Here is a 13,454-nt window from a genome sequence, read left to right as displayed (position 1 = left end):
GAATTCCTCCTGTTTTAGTACACCAAGTGCTGAGATTCCAGCTCAGGTATATATAACCAAGGAAATAAAAAACTTTTATAACAAATAAATTACACAACACTGAAGAAAATTGAGGAAGACCTTAAGAGATGGAAAGACCTCACATGTTCTTGGACAGGCAGATTAAACATTATCAAAATGGCCATACTACAAAAATCAATACAGAGATTCAGTGTAATTCCTATTAAAATGCCAATATTCTTCACAAAGCTAAAAAAACCCAGACTTTAAATTTATGTGGAGAAATAACTCAGCATGGTAAAAACAATTCTTAACAATAAGAACCATTCTGGAGGCATCACAATACCTGATTTCAAATTATACTACAGGTGCTGGACATGGTGGTACACGCTTGTAATCCCCACGCTTGGGAGGCAGAGACAGGAGGATCGTGCAGGTTCGAAGCCAGCCTCCCTGGCTTAAGAGACCCTGTTTCCAAATAAAAAGTATAAAATAGGTCTGGGAGTTTAGCCCAGAGGTAGAAGGGTTTCCAGGAACCCCAGTACCGCACACAAAAATTATACTACAGATCTATAGTAACAAAAATAGCATGGTATTGGCACATAACAGACACATAGGCCAATGAAACAGAACAGTAGATTCAGAAACTAATTCTAGTTGATTTTTGACAAAGATGCCAAAAATATACACTGGAGAAAAGACAGCCTTTCAATGAATGGTGTTAAAAAACTGGTTATCTATATGTAGAAGAATGGATTTAGATCCCAATCTGCATAAAAGTCAACTCAAAATGGATAAAAGACCTAGAAATTAGATGAGATACTTTTACTAGAAAGTCTCTGGACTGCAATTACTGGAAGTTTGCAATTAGTAGAAGAAGAAATAGGACAAACTCTCCAACATGTAAGCACTGGTAGAGACTCCCTCAGTAAGACCCCCAAAGCTCAGGATATAAAACTGAGATGGCACAGCCAGGCATGGTGGCACACGCTTGTAATCCCAGCATTCGGGAGGCTGAGACCAGAGGATCACGGTTCGCGGACAGCCTCAGCTATTTAGTGAGGCCCTTTGCAACTCAGTGAGACCTGGTTTCAAAATAAAGAATATAAATTAGGGTAGGGGGTGTAGGTCGGAGGTCAAATGCCCCTGCTGGGTTCCATCCCCAGACCCGCAAAAAAAAAAAAAAAAAAAAAAAAAGACATGGCACTAATCTGGGGTCTGGTGGTACATGCCTATAATCTTAGTACTTGGAAGACTGAGACAGGAGATTCACAGGTTTGAGGACAGATTCAGCAACTTAGGGTGACTTTCAGAAACCTAGTGAGATCCTGTTTCAAAGCAAAAAATAAGAGCTGGGCGTGGTGGCGCACGCTTGTAATCCCCGCGCTTGGGAGGCTGAAACAGGAGGATCGCACGGGTTCGAAACCAGCCTCAGCAACTTAGTGAGACCCTGTTTCCAAAAAAAAAAAAAAAAAAAAGGTCTGGGAGTATAGCCCGTAGGTAGAAAGCCTCTGGGTCCCACCCCCAGTACCACCAAAAATCAAAACAAAAAATAAAAAGGTTTTGGAATATATCTTGGAGGTCAAAAGTCCATAGATTCAATCTTGTAATGCAAAAATAAAATAAATAGATAAATAAATAAGTGCATTAAATTAAAAAGCTTCTGTGCAGCAAAATAAACTCTCCAGAGTCTGAAGAAAGAGCCTAAAGAATGGGAGAAAATCTTTGCCAGCTACTTCTCTGGTAGAACTAATATCTAGAATATACAAAAAACTTAAAAAGTTAACACTAAAATAATCCAATCAGCCAGGCGTGGTGGGGTACTTTACCACCACCACCACCACCAAAAAAAAAAAAAAAATCCAATCAAAAGTGAGCTATCTATAGATTCTATATCTAGAATATACAAAGAAGATTAAAGTCACAGTAAAACCAATCAAAATTGTACAATCAAAAATTGAACTGAAAATATAGTTTTCAGAATAAGAAATGCAAATGGCCGATAAATGTATAAAACTAGTTCAACAGTATTAGAAATGAGGGAAATGTAAACCAGGACAACACTGATATTTTGTCTTATTTCAGTTAGAATGACAATCATCAAGAATACAAATAACAAATGTTGGCAAGCATGTGGGAAATGGAAACCTTTATACACTGTTGGTGGGATTGCAAAGTAGTATAGTTATTTTGGAGATTAGGGTAGGGATGCCTCAAAAAACTGAGAATGGAACCAGTATATGACCCAGCTATTCCATTACTGGGATCTTTCCAATGGAACTGAAGTGAGAATATTATAGTGAAATACACATTCATGTTTATAGCAGCACAATTCACAGTAGGTAAACTATGGAACCAGCCTAGATGTCCTGTGATATATGTATGAATTATAAAACTGTGCTTTATATATACAAAGTGAAATTTTACTCTGCTATAAAGAACAAAATTATGTAATTTTCAGGAGCATGTATGAAACTAGAGAATATTATGCTAAGTAAGATTAGCCAATCTCAAAAAGTGAAGGGCCATATTTTTATTTATATGTGGACGCTAGAAAGAAATTGAGAAAGAAAAAGAAATTCAGAAAAATAAGGGGAAATATTAGTAGAATAGTGGAAGGTTATATGGGAAGGAGGTGGGGAGGTCAAAGGAGAGACTCAATGAAGAAAATAGTTCAAATAACGCTAAGTTTATATATAAAGTTATTTCAACATTATGTCTGTGGAGAGTGTTATGGTTAGATATAGGACTTTCCCTAAAGAGTTTTTGTATTAATGTTCAGAACTGATGAAATTATGTCACGATAGCTATAATCTCATCAGTAGATAAATCCACTGTAGTGGATTTTCTGGGTGGTAACCTAGGGAGGTGGGATGTGGCTGGAGAATGTGGATACATGGGGTTGTGACCTTAGGGACTGTGCTTTTGTCTTTGAATCCCCTTGTTTCCACTCTCTCATTTTTCCTGCCTCCAGGATGTGAGAACACAGATCTTGCTCTCTTTCACTTTACTTCCTGTCACCATACCCTGAGCTTTGTCTGCAGATGTAACCTGGCCTGACATGGACTGAAGCTCCGAGATTCCCCCCCCCCAAAAAAAAAAACCCTGAGCAAATATATATATCTCCTAGCCTTTGGGGCGGTGACGACCTCCCCACGTGAACATGCCTCTCGCAAAGGATCTCCTTCATCCCTCTCCAGAAGAGGAGAAGTGGAAACACAAGAAGAAGCACCTGGTGCAGAGCCCCAGCTCCTACTTCATGGACATGAAATGCCCAGGATGCTACAAAATCACCCAGTGTTTAGCCATGCGCAAATTGTAGTTTTGTGTGTTGGCTGCTCCACGGTTCTCTGTCAGCCCACAGGAGGAAAAGCAAGGCTTACAGAAGGATGTTCCTTCAGGAGGAAGCAACACTAAAAGCAGCCTAAATCAAGATGATGAGTGGGAAACCATCCCAATAAACACATTTTGGAGATTATATATATATATATATATATATATATATATATATATATATATCTTCCTATAAGTTGTGTGGTCAATAATTTTGGATTATAGCAGTGAGTGAGTTGGCCAAGACAGAGGGACAAGGAGTGAGATGGGATCAGAGGGAAACAAGTGTTGTGTGCCATGTATGTTTCCATCACTCTAAATGTCATTATGATGTAAAATTACAAAGCACCAATCAAAAACATCATCTTGTAACACACACACTCATACATGCACACATGCACGTATACACGTACAGCACCAGGAACATCAATAAACCATTACTGGGGCCAATATGCTTAATTCAAAGTGCCATCACAAGTTGCAGTGTATCAGACAATAGTTAGCAATCCTAAACCAGATTCTCACAAGTATCCAATAAACTACCTTTTTTTCCCCCCAGAGAGTCAGCCGGATGCCTTCTGTGTATTTCTTCTGAGGTGGAGACCCAGTCAATGATTACTTGTATATTTACATCTGTATAACAACATTATTTTTGTTGTTATCAAAGTCCTCATTTTCTTTCATCTCTAGGTATAATGCCCAGCATATGAATTATTATTATTTTTATTTTTAGTACTGGGGATTGAACCCAGGGACATACTATGTCTGAGCTACACTCCCCAGATCTTTTTAGTTTTTGTTTTAAAACAGTCTCATTAGGTTGCTGAGAGTCTTGCTACTGGCTGAGTCTGTCCTCAAACCTGTGAATCTCCAGTTTTAGCTTCTCAAGTATTGGGGTTTTAGGCATGCACCACCACCTCAGAAATTTTAATCCATCAATTAAAAATAAAAATTTAAAAATCTACCTATAGACTTAATTCTGATTCTGGCCATTTTTACTTAAATAAATAGGTCATGACTAAAACATTAAAACATTCATTCATTATTCTAATAAAGTGGTCATTTGATCTCATTCTGGCTAATGACACATAACAGAAATTTTAGTAGAGGAGACAATGGCCATATTTAAGTAAAGAAGGGCATGTTCAAAGTTCCCACACAAGCAAAAAAAAAAAATCTGTCTGCATTATACACTGTCTTCTCTATAAAATTAAGGGGTTATTTAACCCTTTAATTACTTGGCAGCATGACATATTCTTTGATATATTTTTTCACCCATATCTTTCATTCATGTATTAAAGACAACCTTTTCATTAAATTATCACTGTCCCTTTTTCAAGCTGTTCCAAAATTAACTTGATGCTGATGCTCATTTCATGTACTTATAAACACTCAAAAATTTAGTTTTCATGCACGCAGAGTAAAAAAATCACAGCTAACAAAAGCTTTTTTTTGAGGATTATCAGAAACTACTTTGAAAAACTATACTCAAACAAAATGGAAAATCTGGAGGAAATTGACAACTTCCTAGATAAATACAACCTTCCAAAATTGAGTCAAGAAGATATAGAACACTTAAACAAACCATTAACAATCAAAGAGATTGAAACAGCAATAAAGAGCTTACTATCAAAGAAAAGCCCAGGACCAGATGGTTTCCCAAGTGATTTCTATAAAAGCTTTATAGAAGGGCTAACCCCAATACTCCTCAAACTATTTTGCAAAATAGAAAAAACCGGGACTCTCCCAAATACATTCTGTGAAGCCAACATCACACTAATACCCAAACCGAATAAAGACAGTTCAAGGAAGGAAAACTACAGGCCCATATCTCTGATGAACTTGGATGCAAAACTATTAAACAAAATACTAGCAACATGCATTCAAAACCATATAAAAAAAATCATACACCATGACCAGGTAGGGTTCATCCCAGGGATGCAAGGCTGGTTCAACATACAAAAATCAATCCATGTAATTCACCATATAAACAGAATCAAGGACAAAAGTCACATGATCATTTCAATAGACGCTGGCTGAAAAAGCATTTGATAAAATTCAACATCCATTTATGATAAAAACACTGCAGAGAATTGGAATAGAAGGAACATATCTCGCTGGGCGTGGTGGCGCACACTTGTAACCCCCGCGCTTGGGAGGCGGAGACAGGAGGATTGTGCAGGTTCAAAGCCAGCAGCGCTGGCGTAAGAGACCCTGTTTCAAAAATATAAAATAGGTCTGGGAGTGTAGCCCGAAGGGCTTCCAGAAACCCCAGTACCACAAAAAAAAAAAGAGAGAAAGAAAAAAAAGAAGGAACATATCTCAACATTATTAAGGCAATCTACAATAAGCCCACCGCCAACATCATATTAAATGGGGAAAAACTTCAAGAATTCCCCCTAAAAACAGGAATGAGACAAGGATGTCCATTATCACTACTTCTCTTCAATATAGTACTAGAGATTCTATTCAGAGCAATAAGACAAAAAAAGGAAATCAGAGGAGTACAAATAGGAAAAGAAGAACTCAAACTTTCACTATTTGCAGATGACATGATACTATATTTAGAAAACACAACCAACTCAACCAAAAGGCTTATAGAACTGATCAACAAATTCAGCAAAGCATCTGGATACAAAATCAATCTTAAAAAAGCAGAAGCTTTCCTGTACATCAACCATAAATCCACTGAAAAAGAAATTCAGAAAACACTGCCACTCAGGATCTCCCACAAAAAAATAAAATATTTAGGAATAAACTTGACCAAGGAAGTAAAAGATCTCTACAAAGAAAATTATAAACCACTGAAAAAAGAAATCGAAGAAGATCTTAGAAGATGTAAAGACCTTCCATGTTCATGGATTGGCAGAATAAATATCATTAAAATGGCCATCCTTCCAAAAGTGATCTACAGATTTAACGCAATGCCCATTAAACTACCAAGATCATTCCTCACAGACATAGAAAAATCAGTCCTTAAATTTATCTGGAATAACAAAAAGCCCAGAATAGACAAGGTAGTTCTCAGCAACAAAAACCATGCAGGAGGAATCAAAATACCTGACTTTAAACTATACTACAAAAAAGCTTTTTTGATATCTTAAAAATTATACATATATACAAGCAAACTTTCAAGTTATTTGAGCATTTCTAAAATCAAGGCAACTGGTGTCCCCTTGTGTTCAATTTCTGTAACTACTAAGGTTACAATTTCAAAATTGCTATTAAATCCCAGATTCCACCAATCCAGGTTCTTGAGGGTACAGGGTCCTGGGTTTAACACCCCATGCTGCCAAAACAAACAAACAAACAAACAAACAAACAAACTTCAGTTATTAATAATATTATATCAAAAAGTACATGCATGGTAGCTGGGAGAGGGAGGGAGTTAGAGTACCCCGCATTCGTTATTACATTACTGCCAAAAAAATTAATTAAAAACAGCAAAAATAACAGCCACAGAAGCTGTAATAATAATAATAATAACAATAATAATAATGATAATTTTAGGAAGAACTTGTCAGTAGTTTGGATATGGACTATCTTTTGGTTCGATACCACAGTAATACCAAAAAACAAAAATCTAATAGCAATATTAGTAGTTTGAAAGAATTGGGGTGGTAGCCTGGGAGCAGAGTTCCCTGTTTTTATTCCCCCAATACTACCAAAATGTATCAGCCTAGCGAGACAATGTTTCAAAATAAAAAATGAAAAAGGCTAGGGGTATAGCTTGGAGGTAGAATGTCTCTGGGTTCAACCACCAGTACAAAATAAGCAATATTTTGGGGTAGAGCACCTCTAGGTTTGATCCTCAGTATTGCCTCAAAATACTTTAAGGAAATGTTAAATTAAAAAAAATTTAACAAAATCAATAATATTAATTATTATTATTATTTAAACAGACTAGGGTGGTAGAGCGCCTGGGTTAGAGCACAATGGTTTCAATATTGGATGACCATAAAAACCCAACAAGTCAATGCACCAACAATTTTTTTTTTTTTTTGGTGGTACTGGGGTTCCTGGAAGCCCTTCTACCTCCGGGCTACACTCCCAGACCTATTTTTACATTTTTTTAAAATTTGGAAACAGGGTCTCCTAAATAAGCGCGCGCGGCTGGCTTTGAACCTGCGCGATCCTCCTGTCTCTGCCTCCCAAGCGCGGGGATTACAAGCATGCGCCACCACGCCCGGCTGACCAACAATTTTTTTAAAAAATAAAAAAATGATTTTGAAATATTAAACATTTAAAAAAGTTAAAACTGTTTACAATGTCAATAAACAATTAAATACACGAACATTAAGATGTTAATAAAAAAAATAAACTGGGCGTGGTGGCTCACACATGTAATCCCAGTACTTGGGAGGCTGAGACAGGGGGATCGCAGATTTGCAGACAGGCTCAACTACTTAGTGAGGCTCTCCCGAACTTAGTGAGACCCTGTTTTAAAATAAAGAATAAAATATGGTTGAGGGTGGAGCTCAGAAATAGAATGCCTCGGAGCTCAATCCCCAGTATGGCTCCAATTTTTTTAAATATTAAAAACAACAGCAACATAATAACAATATTTTTATTATTACATATAATATTATGGATTATATTATAATAATTACATAATAATAATTATTACTATTATTTTATTGTGTGGTTCTGGGGATTGAACCCAAGGGCATTTTACCTCTGAGCTACATCCCCAGCTCTATTTTATTTTTTTATTGAGACCAGGGTTTTACTAAGTTGTTAATAGTCTTGATAAGTTGCTGAGGTTAACCTTGAACTTGTAGTCCTAAATACTGGGATTATAGGTATGTGCCACCATGCCTGGCACAAAATTATTATTTTTATTATTGTTATCATTAGTTTACAGGACTAAGGGCCATAATCTGGAGGTTGAGCACCCTTGGTTTGATCACACAGTATGGCCAAGAGAGAATTTTTAAAAATTAAAAATTAGCAATAGTAATAATAAAAGCTGGTTTGAAAGAACTGGGCAGCAGCTCAGGAGAAATGTCCTTGCCTGGGTTGGATCCCCATGTGCCATACACATTTTAAAAAAATTTAATGCACCAGCAAAAGATTTTTAAAAATGAAAACATATACACATTTTAAATTATAAATTTAAAAAGTAAAAAAAATTAAAATGTTAAAAAAGTTAAAAATATTTTTTTGCATGTGATCCTGGGTTTGTACTTAGGGGTATTCTACCTTCAAACTACACCCCAACCCTTTTTTTTTTTTTTGGTACTGGGGATGAAACTCAGGGGCATTCTACCTCAGAGCTATACCCCCAGCCCTATTTTTTATTCTTTATTTTTGAAACAGGGTCTCACTAAGTTGCAGAGGGCCTAACTAAGGCCTTTTTGCAAAGGCTGAAAACCTGCAATCCTTCAGTCTCAGCCTCCCAAGTACTGGGATTACAAGTGTGCGCCATCATGCCTGGCATCCAGCCTATTTTTTTTTAAAGAATATTTTGAAAAAGGATCTTATTAGGTTGGTGATAGTCTCACTACATTCCAGAGGCTGTTTTTGAACCTGATCCTCCTTTCTCAGCCTTTCAAGTACTGGGAAGAGAGGCATGCACCATCATACCCAGATAAAAACAAACAAACAAAAAATTAAAAGTTTCAAAATTTTAAATAACAAAAGTAACAACAACAACAACAACTATTATTATTATTATTATTATTAGATTAAAAGGGTTTTGGTGGTACCTTGGAGATAAGTGTAATGGTTTGAGATGTCCACGTGGGTTCTTGTTCTTTCCTAGTTTAGAAAAAATACCCAGAACGTCTGCAAGCTTAAGCCATTTTTATTATTACAAAAGTAGAAAGAAGGGACAGAACAAAGCACTTCATCAGAGAGGATGCAGTGGAGTGGCTTGAAAGTCAGACACTGAAGTTTCTGAACACAAAACAGTTTTTATAAGGATTCATTATTTCCTTCCTCCCATCCTGCTTAGCCAGTAGTCTTTTTACCTCTTCCGACCAAATGCAGATGCAGGCCCACCAATGATCTCCATGGTGCAAGCCTTTCTTGTTAGATTTGTGACCAAGAACTGTTACTTGGTTAACAAGGCCAGGGGTTAGATGGTATGTGCCCACTTTGGAGAAGGTCCGTACCATTCACTTGAGTCCTTGGGGAGGTTTTAGCCTTTTTCTATATCTGCTAAAAGTTGTTATGTAGAAAACTTGTCTTTAAAGTATGGAGGCTTTGGGCTATAACTCTTTTGTGTACTTGATAATTAATATAGGGTTCTCTTTAGTTTAAACTACTGTGAGAATTTAGTGTTTGTTTTAACATTCCTTGTTTAGCTGGGCTAACACCTAACTTTTAGTTGACCGAGGTCAATATTGGCTGCAGCTCTTGACAGCTTTGAGGCAGAGGAAAGGATTTTATTGTTTTGCCCAAGTATGAAAGCTTATTTTCATTAGCAATTAATACAGTTCTTATTATTAATCAATATAGGCTCAATCCCCATCATATAATACCCTGGTTTTGATACCCCAGTATGACTAAACAATTTTTTAAATTAAAAACAACAAATACTTGCACATTTATGTTCATAGGAGCACAATTTACAATAGTCAAATTATGGAACCAGCCTAGGTGTCTGTCAACAGATGGATGGATCATAAAACTTTGGTTTAGCCAGACGTGGTGGCACACACTTGTAATCCCTGCATTAGGGAGGCTGAGTCCAGAGGATCGCAGTTCGCGGACAGCCTCAGCTACTTAGTGCGTCCCTCTGCAACTCAGTGAGACCCGGTTTCAAAATAAAGAATAAAAAATAGGGCAGGGGGTGTAGCTCGGAGGTCGAATGATCCTGAGTTCCATCCCCAGACCCTCAACCCCCCCCCCCACAAAACTTTGGTATATATAAACAACAGAATTTTCCTCAGTCATGAAGGAGAACAAAGTCACAATGTTTGCAGGAAAGTGGATGGAACTTGAGAAAATCATATTGCGCAAATTTAGCCAGTCTCAAAAAAGAAGTAGATGTACGTTTTCTCTAATATGTGGAAGCTGGAGAGATATTTGGAAATAAAGGCAGCATCATACAAATGAGCGGAGACTCCAATGGAGTGACTGAGTGAGGGAGAGTAGGGAAAGGAGAAACGGGGAACAAAGTCATAAAGAATGTAACAGTTGAAATAATGCTATGAATAGACACAAAACTGCCAATTCCTATCTCAAAGACTTTTTAGAGAAAAAGAAGTTGATCAAAAGGAGCCGAAAAAGGAATTCTCTGCTTAAGAACCAAAGAATTGGAGTCATGGAGGCAAAGAGCTGAGTAAACACGTCAAAACAGAACGGCATGAGATACAGCACGGATTAATAGAAAAGGAGGCTAAAAAACTAAAAAGGGGCAAGAAAAGAGGATTTTTACCTGAAGGTAGTGTTAAGATACACAAGGAGGTTAGGAGTCATCACATCTGGGTTTGTACTTCTAATACTAGTAAGCTATTGATCTAAAATTGCTATTAGTACTGTTAGTACTATTAGTAAGCTATTGAGTAATATTAGCCCAATAGTAATGTTGAGATAATATTACTATTTTCACTATGCCAGACTCTTAGCAAACTTTTCTAGGCTATCTGTCTGGGACGTGGCAGTGTGAAGAGTCAGAGAGGCAAGGCGCAGTGATGGGAAGGGTCCTAGCTGTGGCACGGTTTTGGGAATAAGTGCTGGGCTTGTGAGTCGCCCCAGCATCAGAATCCACAGTACCTCACCTTGATTTACTGTAGGAGGGAGAAAAGGGTGGGCAGAACAGTTGCTAGATTTCTGGCCTAGGTTTCAGGAGACACTGGGGCAGGGAGTGGGTGGGAGTGGAGAAACAGCAGAGTTGGAGGTCAGGGGATACACTGTTGGATCATGTGCTCCATGGTGGGCCTGAGGGATGTAAGAGAGATAGCCTGGGGAGTCATTCCTGCCTTCTCACCCTTGTCTTGTCTCAGATAGTACCCACAGCCTTTTTAGAGTATATCCGACTGGGGATAGATGATATTCCAAGAACTAGCTTTTTATTGACTCTTTTGTTGGTTTCTTGTTTTTTATTTCACTTATTTTTACTAAAATATTTCTCCTACTTACTTTTGAATTGAATTTGCCTTTTTCAGTTTCATTAGTTGGAATTATATTACTGCTTTTGGGTTTTTTAAATTTTCTAATATATACATACAATGCTATAAAATTTCTATAAGCACCACTTTTATTTCATCCCACAAATTTAGGTATGTTTCATCTTCATTTGATTCAAAATATTTTAACATTTCACTTGAGATTTCTTTGATGCCTGTTTTATTTCAAAGTATGTTGATTATTCTAAGTATTCAGAGATTTTTCAGCTATTTTAATGTTACTGATTTCTGTTTAATTCTATTGTGGTCCAAAAAAATGCCTCATTCATTTTTGTTCTTTTTAAACTTGTTAAGGTATGCTTTCTGTCCCAGAATGTGGTTTATCATGGTAGAGGCTTCATTTGAGCACGAGTATTCTGCAATTATTGGAGTGAGCATTCTGTGTGTGTGTGTGTGTGTGTATGTAAGTGGTACCTCTTTGTTACACTGCAAGTCTTAGGGTCTCACTAAATTGTGGAGGCCCTCACTAAGTTGCTAGGTCTGGCTGTGAACCTCCTGTCTCAGCATACCATGCACTATGATTACAGGCATGTGCCACCTGCTTGGCTTGGAGTTAGTTTTCAGTAGAGATCAACTAGATCCAGCTGCTTGATGATGCTTTTCAGTTAAAGTATGCCTACTAATTTCTACCTTCAGAATCTGTCAGTTATAAGAATTGAAGTCTCCAACAATAGTAGTAGATTAATCTATTTCTACTTATATTTCTAGCAGTTTATAACCCATGCATATTGATGTTGTATTAGGTGCATATTTAGGATTGCTATGTCTTCTTGAACAATTTTCTCACCCCACCTCCCAGTATTGATGATTGAATCTAGGGGCATTCTATCTCTGAGCTACATGCCAAGTCCTTTTTTATTTTTTGTTTTTGAAACAGGATCTTGTTAGGTTGTTGAGAGTCTCCCTATGTTGCTGAGGTTGTCCTTGAACCTCTGATCCTATTTTCTCAGCCTCCAAAGTACTGGGATAACAGGCATGTGCTCACACTCTCTGGCTAACAATTTAGTCTTTACCATTTTTTAATCTTCCGTGTGTGTGTGAGTGTGTGTGTGTGTGTGTGTGTGTGTGTGTGTGTGTGTAGTTTTGGTGAATGAATCTAGGAGCATTCTGCCTCTGAGCTATACCTCAAGCCCCATTTTTATTTATATTTTGTTTTGAAATAGGATACTGCTAAGTTGCTGAGAGTCTCGTTAAACTGCTGAGGCTGGCTTCGGACCGGTGATCCTCCAATATTAGTTTCCCAAGTACTGTATTACAGGTGTGTAATCTGCCTTTTTAGTCAAATAATTTTTCTTGCTCTGAAGTTTTATTTCTATAAAACTATACAAAAAACAGGGTATATATTACATAAACTATACAAATATTATACATGTTTATTATAAACTATACAAGTTTATTATATAAACTATGCAACTATAATTGGATAACTATTTAGTTATCTAGTTTTTTTTTTCTTTTTATACATTTGGTACTGAGGGTTGAACTAAGGGGCATTCTACCTTCCAGTGACACCCCAAGACCTATTTTATTTTTATTTACTTACTTATTTTTGAGATAATGGGGATTGAATCCAGGGACATTCTACCTTTGAGCTGTACCCCAAGCCCTATTTTAATTTTTATTTGGAAACAGGGTCTTACTAAGTATCTGAGGCTGGCCATGAACCTGTGATCTTCCTATTTTAGCCCCCCAAGTGCTGGGATTACAAGTGTATGCCACCACTCTTGGTCTGTGGAGAATGACATTGGTATTTTGGTAGGGATTGAACTGATGCTGTAGATCACTTTTGGTAGAATGGCCATTTTGATAATATTTATTCTGCCTTTCCAAGAGCAAGGAAGATATTTTCATCTGTTAAGATATTATTCAATTTATTAAGTGTTTTATGATTTTCATTGTAGAGGTTGTTTACCTTCTTGGTTACATTTGTTTCTAGGTATTTTATTGGATTTGAAGTTATTATGAATGGATTTTTTTTCTGTATTT

The 13,454-nt window shown here is 37.0% G+C and overlaps 1 pseudogene across 1 annotated transcript; it reads left to right on the top strand.

The window, feature by feature from the left end:
- Nucleotides 1-3,163: 3,163 nt before the first annotated feature.
- LOC308269451 (small ribosomal subunit protein eS27-like) lies at nucleotides 3,164-3,417 on the top strand (annotated as a pseudogene). The gene has a single exon. The product of its transcript is annotated as a small ribosomal subunit protein eS27-like (transcript).
- Nucleotides 3,418-13,454: the final 10,037 nt, after the last annotated feature.

Source organism: Muscardinus avellanarius (assembly GCF_963383645.1).
Source record: "Muscardinus avellanarius genome assembly, chromosome: 1".
Lineage (NCBI taxonomy): Eukaryota > Metazoa > Chordata > Mammalia > Rodentia > Gliridae > Muscardinus > Muscardinus avellanarius.
This window is presented reverse-complemented; position numbering and strand designations above follow the sequence as displayed.